Below are 17,215 nucleotides of genomic sequence, written 5' to 3'. Positions count from 1 at the left end.
TTTGCACAAACGTAATGAGCTTTTTAAACTGCCTCATTTTATGCGGATGTGGAGGTATTAATCTGCAATGAAATATTTGAAAGAATCAAATGCCCAACAGGTTAGCCCGCTCAAAGGCCCTTTGCCCCAGTATTTTAGCAAACTTCTGCTACCCACTGGCACTGCATTCACCTTGCACCTATCTTCCCGGCTGGGGTTTGGAAAGTCGGTCTGATCAGTGCAGAACCTTGCTGAAGGTGTTGCATGTTGTAGTCAGATGACAGCACTGCCATTATTTGACACTTGCTTTCTTCTCCCCCTCAAAAAACAACACACCAGCCAATCCAGATTGATGGCTCCCAAGCTGACAGTGCTACCCTGAGCCACCCGTGACAGTCCCGGGCAGGACTCCTCCAGGACATCAGTTACACAAGCACTTGAATTAACATTTCAAATTGCCGTTTATTTCTTTGCCAGCATTGGAGCTTGGGCTCCCTGGCGAAGGCTCAAGAGAAACAAGCCCTTCTTGTCCTACCTCCAGCAACCCCTGGTTACTCATTTACAGTGACCTCATCAGGGAGACGTGCCCGAGTGTCACAACTGCCCTTAATTCACCGCTCCCCCTCCCCCCATACACCTGACCACAGCAGATAAAAGGGGAAGAGCCCCTCCCTGAGCCTGCATCGCCCAGTCGGAAGCAATGAGGAGTTCGTTACCTGCATAGCCTCTGCTCCCCTGCCCCCGGCGCGGCAGCCTGCTCTCGCTCATGACGCTGCCTGGCGAGCGACAGGAACCCTGAGGCTCCGGGGGGTGCTCTGACGGGCTGCGAGAGAGCAGGCTGCTCTCAAGCTCCTTATTTGGGCAGTGATGTCAAGGGAAGTCGAGCGGGCAGCGCCTCCCCCTTTTCCATTCACTGCACATTGTTTCCTGTTGTCCCGCGGCGGCCCGGGGAATCCTTGGCCGGCTCCGGCGCCTTGCGCCACTGGCTCGCAGCGCGGCCCGGGCGAGCGCCTGGGCGCCTCTTCCTGCCCCGCGTGCACCCGGCCTCCCCCTGCCCCACTCCGGGGAACCGGCCTCGAGGCACCTGCAGCGGCGGGGAAGGCTCCGGCCGGGCTCGCGGGGGGCTCCGGCGCAAGGACGGGCTGTGGGGGACGCGCCCCTCCCGGGCCAGCCTGCAGCCTCCCCACGGGGCTCTGGCCGCCGGCTGCGCCCCCCTGGCCCGGGCTGGGCGCCTCCTTCCCTCCGCCAAAGGCGCTGCCGGGCCGGGCCAGGCGCCGATCCGCGTGTGCGGCTCCTGGCTCCCTCCCCGCCCGGGCCACCCCGGCGGGACCCTGCGACTCCGAGCCGCCCCCTGGAGCTTGCGGGGCCGGGCTGGCGAGGAGAGTCGGGACCAGGCGCGGGGCAGGAGCCGGGCGCTCCCCTGGGAAGGGGGGGCGGCCTCGTCTCTGCAGCGTTAACAGCACCCCCGGGACCCCCCTCCTCCAGGGTCCGCGCACAGGCCGCTCTCCAGCGTAGAGCCAGGCCCGGCCTCGCGGGGCCCAGGGCACACGGCTGTGATGGGAGCCCACAGACGGTACCCGCTGTGATGGGCGCCCCCCCCCCCCCCCCGAGCCGGCAGGGCAGTTACGTTGATTGCATGGCAGTGGCACAGCGGGACTCGAACCGGAGCCTCAGTGCCCCCCCCCCGTTGGAGCACCCGGACTCGCGCTCTGTTCAGCCAGTGCCCCCCCCCCCGAACAGCCCAGGGACGGCTCCGCACGCAGGGCCCTCGCTCTAGCGCCGCTGCGAAGCACACGAGGCTGAGCCCGGGCCCCAGACTGCCCCGCCCCCCCGTGCTAAGGATCAGCCCGGGCGGGGGGGACACGTCGGAAGCTGTGAACGTTCAGTCGCACGCGGAGCTCCTGGCTCCATTCATCGCAGGCAGCAGAGCCCCTCCCCCGCGGGTGACAGTAGCTGTAGCCGGCCCAGCTCACGTTAGCCACAGCCCGGGGAAAGGAGCCGGCTGCGAAGCGCAGTTTCACTCAGACTCTCCACGTGGAAGCTTTCACAAGGCCTGACACAGCAGTGCCACCCAATCAGCTTTTCCACTCAACTGCTGCTGCATCTGGCGGTCACTGCACCCCACCCAGTAGCCTCCCCAGGAATTGAAATGGGAGGGGGCCAGGGCCAATGAGGGGTGACACCATGAGGGTGATGGTGGGCGGTATGGCACCATAGTTCACAACTGAGGGGTGTTGGGGACATTCAGGGGGGTATACACCCCCATGGGGGGTGTGGGGAAATCGCTGACCCCGCCCACAGAGAGAGCTGGGGGATGCCGGTGTGTCTGACCCCACACACTAAACTGAATGGGCAGTGCCTAGGCTGTCCTAAGCAGAGCGGCACAGCCTGGGACAGTGTCAAAGCTCCTCTATTGCTGAGCTTTCTGGTAACTCAGAAATACTGCCACAGCACAAGCCTCCTTCCAAGCGTTCTGCCAAGACCAGGAGTTCTCAGGGTTTCTGTCTGGGTTCCGCTGTCCTAATATCCTAGTTCTCTCTGCCCTGTATATTCTAGAGCTAACGGGACCTTCACGCCAGCAGGACTCACCCACAAACACCCGGAATCTTAACATCAACTTTTAGCACCCAGAGCAATTCAGCAGAAGAGCCCTGGCTTCCTGTACAGCAGTGGTCACCAACCAGTCGATCGGGATCTACAGTCCATCTCGGGGCCTCTGACAGGTGATCCCGACTGGTTTGACAGGGAGGCTGTCAGGTGCCAGCACTTCAGCTGCCCCTCCCCCCACTGCGCATAGCCGCAGAGCTGCCCTCTGGGATCCTCCTGCTTGATGTGCAGGGTGGGGGAGACAGAAGCAGGGGGCTGATGTCACCCTGTGAAGATGGGATATGGGGAGGGGGAACAGAATGAGTTGGGCAGGGCCTCAGCAAAGGAACAGGGCAGGCTCAGGCCCTTAACTCAATTAAGTTTTGTTTTTCTTTATTTAAGTCATAGCTCTGGGCTGGGGAGGAGGGGCTCAGTCTGTAGGAGTATCCCAGCCCTCTCTCACCACAGCACTTTGGGGCCTGCTGAGAAGCATCTCTCCATCACCACTTTGGCTCTAGCAGGCACAGCAAAGGGAGGAGAGCATGTTCCCTGGCTGGGGCAGGTCCAGGTGCAGAGGCCCCTGGCACTCCCCCAGCCAGAGCAAGGAATGCAGCAAACGGGGCACTTTCCTCTCACTCCTTGATGAAGGCGATCAGCCAGCAATGTTCCCATACAAATCGTGGGGATAGGGAGCGCTTCGGCCCGAAAGGGCGCCTGGAGGTGGGAGGCTCGGAGCTGGGGCAGTCCTGAAATGCAAGGGTATGCCCCCAGCCAGCCCCTTTCATGCCCCTGGTGATTGTGTCTCTTTTACGTATGGTGTGATGAGAAGCAATCCTATTCTGGGCACATCTTATTTTCCTGGCACAACCAAACCTTTACCCTGCTTTAAGTTATGCTCAGAGGAAGCTGTATAGCAAGTTTGGTGGTCCTCGCTCTTCCCCTTTAGGAGGAATTCTTGAACAAATAGAGACACAGACAGAGAGACAGACACACAGACAAACTCAAATATATAGGAGGTAAGAGGCTCTGTGGGTGGATGTACAATAAACCCGCATTCAGAGGCCCACTGTAAAGTAGCTAATAGATTTTAAGAGGGAACTTGTAGAGGGGGCATTTGGCATTATACTTCACTTATCAGGAACCTGGGGGAGGCTCAGTCATTGCCGCCGGTGGCCACAGCCAAACAAAAAGGGTTTCCTCTATCCGTCCAAGTGCAGACAAAAGGCTCCATTAGAAAGAAAGGACGTGGCTGCAATGAGACAAAATGATCAGCCCCGGGAGATCTGTATGGGGCGCTCCTGTGCCGCGTGGCCACAGCAATGGATTTCAGTGGGTGTTTTTACTGGCTCCCTTACACTGTCGGCTTTCCTAGCTGCTGGCTGCAATGTGTGGATTCAAGGCCTGAGATGGTCTCAGAGGACAAAGCAACACAATGTTGAGCTTTGAATTCAGGCAGCTGGGGGTAGGCAGGGTTTTGACAAACCACAAGAATAGCTTTGCATCGAAAACCGGATCTATACTTCAAGCTTTTGCCAGCATAGTAATGTTGGGCAGGGATAGGATTGTATTTTTTTACAATATTTCTCCATTGTGCAAAGTTATACTTGGGGACGAGGGGGCGGAAAGAGCTTTTGCTAGTATAAGCCATGTCCACCTTTATAACTACACTGGCAAGCTTTTTTTCTAATGTAAGCTAGGCCTAAGACAAACAGACACTATTTTATAAATAATTGCCAACTCTGCTCTCCCATCCCTTTTCAGAGATGTCAGAGAGGTCCTGACAGTGGAAAGAATGACTTTGATAGGCAGGTGGTAGGATATACTTTTCTGAGTAGACATCAATGGAGCAGTATTTCTCATTCAGTAAATAGAAAGCAGCTTCTCAGGAAAATTTATATTTGGAAATCTTCTACTAAATCCACACCCTGACCTCTCCTCAGCCTGGCACAGCAAATTCATTTCATCTCCAAAATGCTTCAACCACATCAGAAATGACAAAAGAGCAGCTAAATGTACAGTGGAGATGCATCCACTTTGTGTGTGTGCACGGACCAATTCCTCAGGGCTGCAACTCAGCTCCCCTCGTTCATGGCAAAAAGGAGGGCTAGCCACAAACGCGGGAATGTTCTCACATTTCACGTTACACACACGCAGGCACTCTCGCTCACCCCTCACTACATTCACACTTGATGAAAGCAGGTGCAGCTGCACTAACTTAGGAGAATTGCACCCAGTTACCCATACGCAAGCTGTGAATTTAACCCGTGTCTCATCAAAGATGGGAAGTGACAAAGCCTTTGCTGGGGTCATGCCACACCAACCAGAAAGATCCTAAAATAGCAAAGCCGGAAGGGCAGTGAAGTGTAAAATGTGACTTGGTGAATAATGGGCCTCAGTGAATATTTCCCCTACACCAACTCTAGCAGATCAGAATAATTCCATCAAAAGATTAGCTTGCCTATCTGCCAGACCTGGAAACCCCCCTGCCCCTCTCGGCAGCTGAACATCCAGCTTCTCACCAGTTAAAAAAATAAAAGAATAAAGGCTGCATCTGGAACTGAGCTGAGTTGTTGTGGTGTTTCTGCATGAGACAGAACAGAGCTCACGGCACTTCCTCATAGCAGAACCAGCCCCGCAGAGCCAAGAGGAGTAAGAACATATCTGGGCCTCTGAAGGTGGCAGACATGACTCGAAGACACAGAGGGCAGATGTAGGGAGCAGTTCCTGTTCGTACTCTAGCTACCCTTTAATATTTGCATATTCACAGAACAAACATGGTGCAATTCACATGAGCACTTTGAGAAATGTGAGGATACCTAACACAAGCAGATTTCAATCAGTTTGGTCTATCACTAACTCTAAGGCAGTGAGAAGAACAAATCAAGTGCATCCCTGTAATTGTGTAAGGTTCTCAGATACCATGATGAGGAGTCTGGTAGAAATGGCTTGATTAGATTAGCTAAGTAAATAGACAATCCCTCTCTGAAGCACTCCCTCCTTCCTCTCACCTAGCACCTACAGAAAGGGGAGTCACTTGTTAGAAGTTCTCCCTGCAGGTTGACGGGAGGGGAGGAGATCACCTTGGTGCCTCTCTGGATGATACTGACAAACCATCTAACTGAGTGCACTTAACCCCAGTGCTAAGGAAAGACAGGTACTGACGTGAATTGCTTGCCTTTGGAATGTACCAGAGTACACCTGGCATCAGCTCTTTTCAAGACATTTCCCAGGAAGATACCATGCCAAGACCCTCTTTCACAGAACACATGCATGACTCCAAGCGGCTGTTAGCTGAACTCTGTGCCACATTGTCCATAAACACCGAATATTTTTCAGCGAAACAATGCAAACATTCTCAGAGTCATGCAATTCATACACATGTGTTTGCCCAGCAAATCTGTCTCTGTTCCTGGTTGGGAGAAAATGTTTTTGTTTAAATGGGGGGGAAATGGAAAATTCGCCAGTGATTCTCCTGTCTGCAAATCTCAATGCTACATGGGGTTTAGCAAAGGCTAAAGGCGAACAGTTTTGCGGGAGCCCTTAGGGAACCTCTTGGCAGTGGGGTACTGCCCTCCCAACAGGAAGGCTGACCACAGGCCCAATGGGGTTAAAATGACCACACTTGATTTCCCATTTGAAGGCTAGATTTTTCCCTCCTCAATTTAAGCATTTTCATTGGTTAATCAAAGTTGCCAGGAAGTACTGCCTCATACCCCTTCTGATTCCTGATTCCCTTGTCCTGGCCAGGATGTCTGCAAGTTGCCCACATGTTTGGAGACCTCGTGGAAGCTGTTTATAGAATGAAGGAAATTGTCCTGTAATTCTCTTGCTCTGAACCTTTCATTGTTTCATTGACTCTTGCGTTTTGATCCTGGCTCTTCCAATGACTTGCTGCACAACTTTTTGGGCATATCACATCACCCCTCTGCACTCTAGTCTTCCCATCTGCATGTTGGGTCTATTAATATCTCCTTGCTTCGTGAATATATAGGGTGACTTTGTGAAGTGTTGGATGACCCCACATTATAGTTCTGTGTTGAACAGGGAACTGGGAATCAGCATTGATGGCCTGTATTTTTAGCTTTGGAAGTTTGGGACCTCAGTGGTTGAAGGAAGGGAATAAGAATCAAGAGTAACATTTCCAAAACCGATAAGAAACTTGGGGCCCAGAGTGTTAATGGAATTTAGGAGATGAGATGCAGGGAGACACCTTGAGGGATTTTTCAAAATAATCAATAAAATCAATCGGAGTTAGGCACCGACGTGCTTTTGAAAATGCCACTATTTACATTTTAGGTGCCTAAATACCTTATGGCTGTATCTACACTGGCACCCTTTTCCGTAAAAGGGATGCTAATGAGACACTTCGGAATTGCAAATTCCACGGGGGATTTAAATATCCCCCGCGGCATTTGCAAGAACATGGCTGCCGCTTTTTTCCGGCTTGGGGTTTTGCCAGAGAAAAGCACCAGTCTAGAGGGGATCTTGCGGAAAATAAGCCTAATTTCAAGTAGGAATAAGGGATCTTCCGGAAAAGGGCTTATTTTCCACAAGATCCCGTCTAGACGGGCGCTTTTCTCCAGCAAAACCCCGAGCCGGAAAAAAGCGGCAGCCATGTTCATGCAAATGCTGTGGGGGATATTTAAATTTTGCAATTCCAAAGTGTCTCATTAGCATCCCTTTTACGGAAAAGGGTGCCAGTGTAGACACAGCCTTTAAGTCTGGCTCTAGGAAACTAAGGGCCAGATTTTCAAAGATATTTAGATACCTAACTTCCACTGATTTAAGTCACTGAGTTGCTTTGGAAAATTTTACTCTACTACTCCTGAGTTTATTCTCAGCTATAATGATTTCATGTCTTCTCTCAGTACCTCAGTTTCTTCATCTGTAAAATGGGGATTATCATGTTACTGATCTCCCAGGGCCATTGTGACACTTAGTTACCATGTGAAAATATTCAGGAGAGTCTCCAGTGTAAAAAAAAGTCATCCCTTCAAAGTATCATTACTATTCCAGCATTCACATGAAAGAAACTTCAGTCCTGCTAAGAACAGGCATGAGAAATCATGCTAATTTTAGACATAGCATCTGCTCAATGTTAAAGCTGTAACCTTTTGTTTTAAACATAATTATAATGATTTTTCGCTTGAAGTGACATTTCTCTGACAACATGCTGGGAGTAGAAATGACAGCAAATCATGTTTTTTGTAGTGGAATAACCAGTGGACACAAGTGCTATATTGCACCGAGAAGTGGTAATATCCAGCACTAGCTGCAATTTACTATGGCAAGAACTACTGGTAGGTAAAAAATTCAAGCTGCCATGCTTGCCGATTCAGATGCTTTTTGTCAGCAGTCTGGTGGGTCACAGTCACACGGCTGATTGAACTTCTATCCCCCACCTGGTTTCACTCAGTGCACTCCTTCCTGTGTCAGGCCTTGTGGATCCTGGGGTGAAAATGTGTGACCGTCCCATTCTTAGACTGGGCGCTGGATAGCAACCATGCTTACCTAGCTGGCCTGACATGGTTCAGCACATGCGGTTCCTACCTTAAGGAACCTGTGATCAGACTGATTACTACATACCATGTACCTCTGCCAGCATTCTTGCAAGCTAGGCACTATTTTAAGCATTGGAACAAAGCATTGAGAGAGAAAAGATTTTAAAACAACGGTCTACACTCCAGCGGGTTTGCCCAGAGCCATGCTGTCCTGTGGTGCATACCAAAACAGGCCAAGCTTCTTTAGAAAGCCTAGCAAGTCCCTTCATCTTAGCCTGGCTTCCCAAAAGAACTCTGTGAACAGCTGTCCTCCTCTGGAGGCACAGGAGTGCTTTTTGATCTGCTGGGTTCAGGGCTTTCGCCTGCTTCTCAAAGCCAGCCCTGCCCACGTGCTGGAACTGTGAGCGATGATCCTGAAAGAGATTTGGACTCTTTTCTCTTAATAACTCTCAAGTGTACCCTGTGGGAAGGGAGAGGAGAGGTGGCTTTTGTTGAGCCATTTTCCTACAGTTCCTGCTTGTTTTCCTTACAACGCCCCTATTAAAATAAACCAACATATCAATACAATAAATGTTGCCATAACCAGGTCAACACAGGCCTGGTCTACAGTAGGATTTTAGTCTGAAATGAGTTCCCCTCCCCCCAGCCCCCGCCCCGGTTGGTGATGTGTCCACACTACCAAGGTGATGTGTAGGTGATGTGTCCACACTACCAAGCCCATTATTTCAGAATAAGGGGCCGCAGAATTCAAACTCTGTGCTCCTGCTTTTCATCAGGGCTACGTCTACACTGTAGCATTCTGTCGACAGTAGGGTGACCAAGTGTCCGGTATTGACCTGGACAGTCCGGTATTTCTGATTTTTTCCTGGCCAGGAGGCGAAAATCCCAGGTGCTTACCAGGTTCCACAGAGGAGTTGTCCGGCCTGGAGCAGGGAGACAAGATGACAGATGGCCACCGGCAGCCTGTTAGGGCCAAAAAGCCTCAAAAGCATTTCTTAACGGGGCCACTTTTTAAATTTTATTTCATTTTATTTTTTTGCTCAACAACTTTGGTCTTTCCCCTTTTTTTCCCCTCAACAGAATTTTTTCCGGGGTATTTTTTTGGGGGGGAGGGAGAGAGAGGGGGGAAGTGTTTGGTATTTTTGGTTAAACCATCTGGCAACCCTAGTCAGCCGAGGAAATACAAATGAAGTGCTCATTAGTATTTCTCATGCTCTCATTTGCGTAGTCTCTTTCAATCTGTTTTGCAGAAGAGGTTTTTAAAGAAAAAAACACAGTGTAGACTGGGCCTTTTTCCTCAAAAAAAAAAAAAAAGAATCCTTTTGCACAAGATCCCTTATCCCTCAAAAAAGGAGGCATACAGGATCTTGCGCAAAAGGGTTTTTTTGTGCAAAATGGTCCCATCTACACTGCGTTTTTTTCCGCAAAAACCTCCTCCGCAAAACAGCTCGGAAGAGACTATGCAAATGAGAGTGTGAGAAATGCTAATGAGGGCTTCATTTAGTTCCTCTGCCAACAAAATGCTACAGTGTAGACGTAGCCCAGGAGTAACACTAATTCCGAAGCAGCAATTCTGAAATAACGTTAGTGTGGACACTCTGTGCCGCTAATTCGAACTCATCGGCTTCCGAAAGAAGCCTCTCACAGCTCCCCAGAGCTTCCTGGGGCTCTGAGTCCAAGATAGCTTGTCCACATTAATGGAGCCTGCCTTGGACTACAGTTGATTCTTCCCTACAGTGAGGACACGGAACTTCGAATCTGTAAAATCGAGTGCCCAGAAGCTGAACTTAGTACATTTGAAATGATCTCCTAGTGTAGACATGACCATACAGAGCACACAAATAACTACAGAGCCACTCCAATGCCATCATAATATGGACGGAAACTTTTTTTTTCTGAAATGTGCATTTTGCCATGGTCTGCTGGATTGTTCTGCATATTATTACAATGGTGTCATTTTGCTGCAGGAGTCTGAAAAACCCTGCAGAATATTAATAACTGAAACTAAGTGATCACAGTTCAAAATTTGACCTATCTTAGAATTGCTGGAGGATAATCATCCTTTGGATTATAAGTGGATTATCGTTAAAGATCTCAGGGTCCATTTTGAAATATAAAATGGGGTTTGACCTTGTGTCCTTGGCCTAAAATGTCTCAATGGCTTGCATGATCATCCTCCAACCCGTCATTTCCATTTCTGTTGTACTGCATGCATTTAGTCTGTAAAGAATTTTTTATTCCTTTGAAATGGAATTGGAATGGCAGAGTTAAAATTATACTGTAGAATTATATTTTGTTAAAAAAATCATACACTCCTAGAATCACAGGACCAAAAGGGACCTTGAGAGGTCATCAAGTCCAATTCCCAGCATTTATGGCAGGATTAAGTATTATCTAGACATCTCTGCGAGGTGTTTGTCCAACCTACTCTTAAATATCTCCAGTGATGGAAATACCACAACCTCCCAACGCAATTTATTCCAGTGCTCAACAACTCTTGACACTTAGGAACTTTTGCCAAATGTCCAACCTAAACCTCCCTTGCTGCAATTTAAGCCCATTGCCTCTTGTCCTGTCCATAGAGATTGTTTTCACTCCCCCTTGTAATAACCTTTTATGTACCTGAAATCTGTTATCATATCTGCTCTCAGTCCTCTCTTTTCCAGACTAAACAAACCCAATTCTTTCAATCTTCCCTCACGGGTCATGATTTCTAGACCATTAATCATTCTTGTTGCTCTTCTTTCCACTTTCTCCAATATGTCCACAGCTTTCCTGAAATGTGGTGCCCAGAACTGGACTCAATACTCTAATTGAGGCCTAATCAGCACAGAGTAGTGCGGAAGAATGACTTCCCGTGTCTTGCTCACAACTCGCCTGCAAATGTAGCCCAGAATGATAGTCACTTTTTTGCAACAGTGATTCGTATGATCCCCAGATTCCCTTCCACAGTGCTCATCCTATGCAGCCTTTTCTCATTGGGTATGTGTGAAAGTGATTGTTCCTTCTGAAGTGGAGTCCTTTGCATGTGCCCTTATTAAATTTCACTCTCTTTACCTCAGACCATTTCCCCAGTTTGTCCAGATGATTTTGAATTATAACGCTAACCTCCAAAGTACTGGCAACACCTCCCAGCTTGGTATCATCCGCATACTTAATAAGTGTACTCTCTATGCCATCATCTAAATCATGGATGAAAATATTGAACTGAACCAGACCCAGAACTGATCCCTGTTGGACTCCAGTGGTTATGCCCTTCCAGCATAAATGTGAACCATTGTTAACTACACTCTGGGAATGGTTATCCAGCCAGTTATGCACCCATCTTACAGTAGCTCTATCTAGGTTGCATTTTCATAGTTTGTTTATGAGAAGTCCATGTGAGACAGTATCAAAAGCTTTACTAAAATCAAGCTATACCACATCTACTGCTTCCCCCTTTCTTGCCATCCACAGCTTGTTACTATGTTATTTATCACCTTATTATCTTCTAGATGTTTGCAAACTGATTGTTTCATTATCTGTTTCATTATCTTCCCAGGTACTGAATCCCAGATGAGGGCAAAAGCCTGAGTCTCTAATGCTGACCTTATCAATACATTTCAAGTCACATCAATTCTCTATTTTCAGAGGGGCAGCCGAGTTAGTCTGTAACATGAAAAACTTAAAAAACAACAAATAGTCTAGTAGCACTTTACAGACTAACAAAACACGTAGATGGTATCATGAGCTTTCATGGGCACAACCCACTTCTTCAGAGGACCACAATTCTTTATGTCAATTCTTTATAAAAAAAACCCCAGGACTTTAAAGACTAACAAGATGGTTTATTAGATGATGAGCTTTCGTGGGCCAGACCCACTTCCTCAGATCAAATAGTGGAAGAAAAGTGTCACAACCATATATACCAAAGGATACAATTTAAAAAATGAACACATATGAAAAGGACAAATCAAATTTCAGAACAGAAAGGGGATGGGGGGAGGTAAATGTCTGTGAGCTAATGATATTAGAGGTGATAATTAGGGAAGCTATCTTTGTAATGGGTAAGATAATTAGAGTCTTTATTCAAACTTAAGTGTAAAGTGTCGAATTTAAGCATGAATGATGTCACTGATGTCGCAATTACACTTTGTCCTTACAGAATGCCCTGTTAAAATGTTCAGAAGTCCTGATTTTGAGCCCATGCTGCTTCAAAAGCAGGACTTCTCAGAGTAACAGCATGGAATCCTAGGGTCCTGCCAGTAGAAAGTCCCCCAAATCTCCATGCACTGTATGTAACCAAAGTGTCTCATATTCCTCAGTGGGAGCACAGTAACCACTGCATATAATAATCAACTGTGGTGTGTGGACATTCCAGCCACCAAGGCCACAATGCCTGTAAGATTCCAAAAGGGAAGGGGAAGGAATAGGGGGAAAAAACCCTGTGAAACAAACAGAACTTAAAAGGAAATTAAGAGCCTGACCTTAACCCAACTTCACTTTCTTAAACTAACGTCAAACCATTCAATCTTGATTTACACCAGTGCTAGAATCAAGCTGCAAAACTAGCTTTGCCCTCTGTTTGCCTTACTGGTGGGCCACCCAAGCAAGAAGCAAGCAATAGCAATGTGTGGTCCAGGCTAAGTAACCTGAGCTAGGATGTCGGTGAGCATGGGAAGGAACTTGGCGTTGTACGTGAACCGCTTGACGGAGCAAAGGTGAGTGCTACAATGCAACGAGTGATGCTGATGGCGCCGCATTATTCTGCATCTGATGTTCTTTGACAACACCAGGGTTTGAATTCTCAGTCGGGTTTACCGGCAGCTCCAGTTTTATCGGCTTGAGTCCAGGCCCAGCTTGATTGTCTTGCTCCAGTATGGTGCTTGCCTGGCTCTGGCTCTCTAAGCTGTTCCATCCAATAGCCAGAGAAATGTTTTCTGGTGAGTTGCAATGGAACACGAGGGCTGAATTTCCCAGGTATGTGCATTAGCATAATATTTAGTTGGGGTCCAATGCTAAGATTAAACTGAATACTGTGATCACCTGAAGCTTCTACAGCAGATAGCCACAACTGCTGTCATTGGAGACACCTGGCCTGAAGCAGCAATGATGTAAGGGGAGGGAGCGGGGGAACCTGGCAAGACATTCACTGTTAGAGCCTTGGACTTTTGCAACTTGCTTCTCCCAAGTTCATAACAGGACACACTTGAAGGTCCAGTTTATCTCCCTGTTCAGCTGTTGTTCAGGGCTAGGGACTGGACGTGAGGAACTCTGGATTTTCTGTGTGTCTGTGGGACGGGGCGGGGGGTGGAGGGGAGAGGGGATTAATTTCCACTATATTAGCGTTGTCACAAAGTGATTTGATTTGCTCTGGGTGAAGTGACGGGTTTATTTATTTAGTGTATTTTTAATAGAGCGCTAAGGGCACATGGACTGTTGGACGGGCCCTCTTTTATTAGTTTGTAAATAAATATGCTCTGTTAAGGATAGCTGTCCATGGATTTAAATGGGGTTATTCTGGGAATGAAGCTGGCTTCCCGACTGCTTAAATAAGACACAATTTAAACAGCAGGTATTTCTAGCAGGGCCAGGTCAGGAGAGGGTGATGTAAACACACCGCAACAGCAACTGCTGTTACTCCTTCCTTCCACAATTTAGATTGAGCAGGAACAGGTTTAAACAGGGAACTGCTAGAACGAATGGACGGAAGGTCTGGCCAGAGCTGGATAATGTCACAATCATTTTCATTTGCTCCAGAAGGCAGAACATCACACATTGTCCACAGCTCCTGACCATATGGCTATTCTATTAGCATCCAGAGGCTGCTAAAGACACCACGCCAACTGGTTCTTCCAAATCCAGAGCAGCAGTAGACGGAAGCGGTAAACTACGAAAGGAATTTGTAACAGCAACACCTATTTGCCCTGGAACTCCACAGCCACTAGTACTGTGAAGCCACGTGATACTATAACCGTACATTAGGAAGGAAGAATTATCTCCCTTTCTGAAGGCAGCTGTAACAGCATGTGCTACTGCCATGTGCATTAACTGCATTCACTATTTTACATCTCTCCCTGCTAGAGAAACTTGCAGTGTCAGAATTAGCAACTGGAAAATAAAACCATTTGATTAGCCGATTGTGTCCTTTGAATCAACTTCAACAAGACAGAAACTATCACAAGCTCTGCATTTAGTCCATGGCTAAATGGAATAGGGCCTGGGGCAGCACTGGATCACGGTAAGTGCTAGTGACTTGTAATGGAGGCCCAGGGGAGGGCAGGAGAGACACATCATGTGACCTCAGCAACAGCACAGCATCACAGAGCCGATTTTCTGTGCTACCCACTAGTTCAGATACTCATGGCACATTTAGGGGAGCAGGATACAGCTACACCCAGACAAGTTCCTACAGACTGAACCTCTCTAGTCCAGCACCCTCAGGATCTGAATGGTGTTGAACCAGAGAATTTGCCAGACCAAGGGAGGTCAGTATGGTCTAGCAGCATTGTCAACACTTCCACTGTCTACTGGGTCTGAGAAGACATTGAGGGGTAAATCAGAGCTAAACAACAGCACAGAACACTGAGAGCCAGGACTGGGGGGCTGTAAACCAACTTTATGGGACCATGGAAAACTTGGCCAAAGCTACGCTAAGTGGACATCTGGCTAACTCAAATCATGCTGGACCATGGATGTTGCAGGACCAGAGTCCCAGACTAGCAAGGTGCAACCTGTATTATGCTGGCACCAGTCATGGCTTTCCAAATAAAGTTGAGCTGTGTTTTGCAGTTAACGGCAAGGATTTGGTATGTATGAAAAATGTAGCATGGCCTTCCCAGGCCTACAGCACTTACTCTCGAGTGTGGCATGAGTTTTCTGATAATTTACATCTATTAATTAGCCTACAAATTAACATTCAGTTGGGTTCATAAATTTAGCCTGTGTGTCAGCCTGCTCTTTGTCCCAAATTATCTTAATCATAGGCGGTGACTGTGACTCCAGGTTTCCATACAGTGATATTTCACTGACATTTTGTGCATGAGTAAAGACGTTTATAATTAACCCTAGTTATTAACGTTTGTTCTTTCTATTTGTGATTACATAGGCTACACAGAGTCAAATCAACAGCTCAGGTGATTAAGTGGGCCATTGTGATGTCAGATGTACCCGGCCAATCCCCACTTTTCCCTTCCTGCTGTCCTGCATGTGACATTCCACTGGTGGAACGAAACAGGCATGAGGGACACTAGAGACGTGTCAAGAGTTCTCATGTGGTAGATCAGTGGTGCACAACCTATGGGTTGCGACCCCCAAGGGGGGCACGAATGTCTTCCTAGGGGGGTTGTGGTGCCTAGATCTGGGCCTGGCAGTTGGAGGCCCCCGTGGCGCAGGGGTCACAGATCAAAAAAGGTTACGCACCACTGCAGTAGATGACTTGGTTCAACTGCCACACGACCGAGGGGCCAAGGCAGCAGCGCATGGAGTGCCATTAAAATACAGTGATATATGGTGTTGAAATTGGGTTCCTAGACCGTCTTTTCACATGCGAGTCTCTGTAACACTGGCTATAAACCTGTGCGTCAGCTGCATGGGCCAGGGTCACTGGTGCACTCGGGAGCAAGGTGTCTGCAGATTGTAGGAAGATCCAATATTTGCTGTCCCCAGAGCCTAGATTTTGACATGGTAACATAGTGGGGTTAACCCTGCAATCTAGGATAGTTCAAAATGGTCGGTAAAAAGACTGTACTTCATTATCGCCTAACCTGCTATGTCATGGTGACTGTCCCCAGTGTAGACAATATTTTGATAAATGTGTATCGCTTCAAAGCCTAATTTTGACAATCTGAGCAGTATTCAGGGAATATCACAGCTGTCTTAGCTCCCCCGGGTATTCGTTTTCTTTGGTTGGCTGGAGGGGAAACAACATGGCCACATAAAGATTCATAAAGTCCAATGAGAATCTATGACTACAAGAGGTAGACACCAAGAAACGGAAGAACGAAGTACAATCATTGTTTCTGCAGTCAGTTCATTCCTACACCCGCGTGCGTTTGAAGGCTAAAGTTTAGACTAGCCTCCCACAAAGCACTGAGAGTGCCATGCACCCCTGAATGTATTTAGCATTTCTGCCAATGAGAGATGGGAGGACATTCAAAGGTCTTGGAGAATGATAAACAGAGATTTCTGGGAACTTGGGGAAGGGCACTGATGTCCCAGGAAACTGAAACAACCCTCAGAACACGGATTGCCGAGTCTTCCAAATAAAGACAAGGCATGGCTGAGGTGACAAAAGAGACAGGCAGCAAATCTAGGAGCAGGGTCAGGTCCTTGACCACAGTAAATTCAGTGAAGTTCTAATGTGAAGAGAAATCAGCACAAGGCTCCTCTTTCCGGTCTCTACACAGCATCTTCTGTCAGGCCTCTCCTGGGGGTCAAGGCAGGCTGGCTGGATCTGCAAACTACACACTGAGACACTTCATTTGCAAGGTTTCAGCAGTGACCTCTGAGCCATTGTGTGGTGTGGGGGAAAGATCTAGGGATCAGAGTGACCACAAGCTAAATATGAGTCAACAGTAGGTCATGGTTGTAAAGAAAGCAAACATGATGCTGGGCTGCATTAGCAGGAGTGTTGTGAGCAAGACACGAGGAGTCATTCTTCTGCTCTGCTCTGCGCTGATCAGACCTCAGTTGGAGTCTTGTGTCCAGTTCTGGGCACCACATTTCAAGAAAGATGTGGAGAAATTGGAGAAGGTCCAGAGAAGAACAACAAAAATGATGTAAAGGTCTAGAAAATATGACCTATAAGGGAAGACTCAAAGAACTGGGCTTGTTTAGTTTGGAAAAGAGAAGACTGAGAGGGGACAAGATAGCCGTTTTCAAGTATCTAAAAGGGTGTTATAAGGAGGAGGGAGAAAAATTGTTCTCCTTGGCCTCTGATGACAGGACTGGAAGCAATGGGCTGAAATTGCAGCAGGGGAGGTTTAGGTTGAACATTAGGAAAAACTTCCTCACTGTCAGGGTGGTTAAACACTGGAATAAACTGCCTAAGGCAGTTGTGGAATCTCTATCACTGGAGATATTTAAGAGCAGGTTGGACAGACATCTACCTGGTATGATCTATTCTAGATGGTGCTGGGTCCTGCCAAGAGGGCAGGCAACTGGACTTG

The 17,215-nt window shown here is 47.9% G+C and overlaps 1 protein-coding gene across 12 annotated transcripts in view; it reads right to left on the bottom strand.

The window, feature by feature from the left end:
* The window catches only part of HIVEP3 (HIVEP zinc finger 3), a 403,526-nt gene that overhangs the window by 158,356 nt on the left and 227,955 nt on the right, over positions 1-17,215 (bottom strand). For 3 of the 12 annotated variants that reach the window (XM_075908756.2, XM_075908763.2, XM_075908762.2), the window contains exon 1: positions 696-1,553. The exons of the other annotated variants lie outside the window; for them this stretch is intronic. The gene's annotated coding sequence lies outside the window, so the exon portion shown is untranslated. Of the gene's footprint in view, positions 1-695; positions 1,554-17,215 lie in introns of those variants that run through there. 12 annotated transcript variants of the gene reach the window in all.

Source organism: Pelodiscus sinensis, chromosome 26 (assembly GCF_052426305.1).
Source record: "Pelodiscus sinensis isolate ZL-2025 chromosome 26, ASM5242630v1, whole genome shotgun sequence".
Classification (NCBI taxonomy): Eukaryota; Metazoa; Chordata; order Testudines; family Trionychidae; genus Pelodiscus; species Pelodiscus sinensis.
This window is presented reverse-complemented; position numbering and strand designations above follow the sequence as displayed.